This window comes from Chiloscyllium punctatum, unplaced genomic scaffold (genome assembly GCF_047496795.1).
Source record: "Chiloscyllium punctatum isolate Juve2018m unplaced genomic scaffold, sChiPun1.3 scaffold_313, whole genome shotgun sequence".
Classification (NCBI taxonomy): Eukaryota; Metazoa; Chordata; class Chondrichthyes; order Orectolobiformes; family Hemiscylliidae; genus Chiloscyllium; species Chiloscyllium punctatum.
In genome coordinates this window covers 206267-209518 of record NW_027310047.1, presented here as the reverse complement: position 1 = coordinate 209518, position 3252 = coordinate 206267, and positions in this window count along the sequence as shown.

Genomic DNA, 3252 nt, shown 5'->3' with positions numbered 1-3252 from the left:
ATAGGATTTTCACTGGGATGTTGCCTGCTGTGGAGGTCTCTGCATAGGAAGAGTGGTCGATCAGTTTAGCATTATATTCATGAGATATACGCAGGTTGAGAGGGGCCCTGATTATGACTCACAAAATCACGAGATGATTTCCTTCCCTGAAATGTGGGACACAATTCCTGGAGTTCACTCGAAGAGATATGGTTCTAAAGTCCTTTCTGCAAAGGGTGGCGGGTGCTAGGAACGCGTTGCCAGCTGAGGTGTTGGGGCAGGAAGGATATCAACATGTAAGACCTATTGAGACAGATGCATGAATAGACAGGCAACAAAGGGATACAGGTGCTTAGAAATTGGCGAAAGGTTTCGATACAGGATTTGGATCAGCGGAGGCTTGGAGAGCAGAGAAAATCCATCTGATAAACCAGCATTTCCACAAACATCATTTACTGCATTACTTACTTCTGATGTGCTCTGGTCCACACTAGGGAGACGGGACGCCACCATGTAGTATGCTTCCCGAGAACATTCCCGTGACACGTGCATGGAACAACCCCAACGCACCTTGGCTGATCACTTTAAGTCCCCCTCCCACTCCACCAAGCACATGCCGTTACTGGGCCACCTCTACTACCAAACCTTTCCACCCTTCTCCAGGAGAGAGAAAGCCTCATCTTCCGCATTGTGAACTCCCAACCTGACCGGATCAATGTGGATTTCACTCGTTTTCGCATTTCCACTTCATGTCACATAAGTTCATGCCACAAGTCAAGAGTTATCGATGGGGCTAGGGCAATTACAATCCGATTCAGCAAGAATTAGGATGCATAGAATGGGGTCGTGAAATGCAGGCGATGCAGAAAATGGAAATGTGGAACTGGTTTAAAGAACAGATATTGCGTGTCCTTGATGGGTAGGTCGTGTCTCACAATCCTCATTGAGTTTTTAGAGAAGGTGACCAAACAGGGCAGTTGATGTGATATACATGAACTTCAGTAAAACCTTTGATAAGGTTCCATATGGTAGGCTGTTGGAGAAACTGCAGAGGCGTGGAATTTAAGGTGATTTAGCAGTTTTGATTACAAACTAAATTTCTGAAAGAAGGCAGAGAGTGGTGTTTGATGGAAAATATTCAGCCTCGAGTCCGGTTAATTGCGCTGTGCAACAAAATTCACTGACGTTTGTCATTACTGAAAATGACTTACATGCAGGCATAGGTGGATGGATTCGTAAATTTGCAGACGACACTAAAGTCGGTGGAGTACTGGACAGTGTGGAAGAATGTTACACATTGCAGGGGGACTTGGATAAACGGCAGAATTGGGCTGAGAGGTTGCAAATGGAGTTCAATGCAACTCGATGTTAGGGAAGGATAACAGGAAGTCAGCGTACTGAGACAGTGGAAAGATTCTTGGTCGTGTGGGTGTGCAGAGGGATCTTGGAGTCCATAGATGCTTGAATATTGGCACCCAGGTGGATAGTGCTGTTAAGAGGGCGTGCAGTGTGTTCGGTTTCATTCATAGGGAGATTGAGTTGTGGAGTATGTTTTCATGCTGTGTGTCTCTTAGTATCTATTGCTGCTTTAGTTTATGACATCGTAACGGGGGAAGCCTTTCTGCTTCTGAATTCAGTCGTGCAAAAGCACACCCAGTCAGCGTGCTAGCTCAATTAATGCCAGTAAAATAGACAAATACATCATGCAGATTTTGTGAATGCTTTACGGACACAGGAGACAGATATTCGGTTAATTGAAGTTATAAGGCATGAGAAAAGACCATTAAATCCCTCGCTTCCATTCCATAGGACAAGCAGAAGAGCAGACAGCTGTTCGACCCTATTACTCAGAAGCAAGGTAAGAACATCTAATTTACAAACCTGGGACTGCTCGAGATTGAACACAGGAAAATCTGAAGGCCAGTGCGTCCCTAGGATCCTGTTAGCCACGAACAGGAAGTGACTCAATCCCCATAAACAATAATATGTGAATAAGTTGCCTGAGCGGTCCATTCAATTCTGATACATCACTCAATAAGATCATGGCTGATCTGAATGTGACTCCTCAGTCCACTTTCAGCAGCAGCAGGAGCGCTGAGAGTGAGCACAAGAGGGCTGCCACAAAGCGAAGTTTCCCTCTAAAAGGACTTACCTTGATAGTCAATAGCGCCCATTTTCAGCAGCAGCGGGAGATTTATGAACAACCAACTTGCACACTCCCAGTCGCTATAGCTGCTTTGTAATGAAAAGAATTGCTGTAATTTACTTTGCAGCATGCATTTTATATCAACTTTTGCAACAGCAGTTAACTTTCCAAAAATCAGTGTCAAATATCCATTGCCCAAAAGGGTTCAAATAAAGCACATAGACACGGACAGTAAACGATCTGAGAAACAGGGTGTTTCATGGTTCAGGCCTGGATGTGAATAGGTTGTATTAGAATAGGCTATAGAAATAGATTGAAGAGCAGGAGCTGCCCCACAACTTTAACAAGAATGACCCGTCAAACTGACTTTTCGAGATCGATGCCTTGTTCCTAACCTCCCTGCACTCAAGGTCCTGTACCCTAGGGCTACAGTCCAGGTTCCCATGCCCCTGCAGAGTTAGTTTAAACCCTCCCAAAGAGAACTAGCAAACCTCATCCCAAGGATGCTTGTGCCCCTCAGGTTCAGCTGGAGACCATCCTGTTTATAGAGGTCCCATCTTCCCCAGAAAGAACCCCAGTTGTCCAGAAACTGGAATCCCTCCCTCCTGCACCATTCCTGTAGCCACGCCTTTAACTGTTCTCCCTCCCTATTCCTCGACTCTCTATCACGTGGCACGGGTAACAGACCAGAGACAACAACTCTGTTCGTTCTAGCTTTGAGCTTCCAACCTACCTCGCTGAAAGCCTGCCTAACATCCTCACCCCTCTTCCTACCTATGTCGTTGGTGCCAACGTGGACCACGACCTGGGGCTGCTCCCCCTCCCCCTTAAGGACCCGGAAAACACGATCAGAGATATCACATACCCTTGCACCTGGGAGGCAAATACCAAACGTGAGTTTCTGTCGCCTCCGCAAAACCGCCTAACTGTGCCCCTCACTATTGAGTCCCCAATAACTATTGCTCTGTCTTTCTCCTCCCTTCCCTTCTGAGCAACGGGGACAGGCTCCGTGTCAGAATCCTGAACCTCGTTGCTTACCCCTTGTTAGTCGTCCCCCCCACAAGTATCCAAAACGGTATACTTGTTATTGAGGGGAACGACCGCAGGGTGTCCCTGCACTGGCTGCT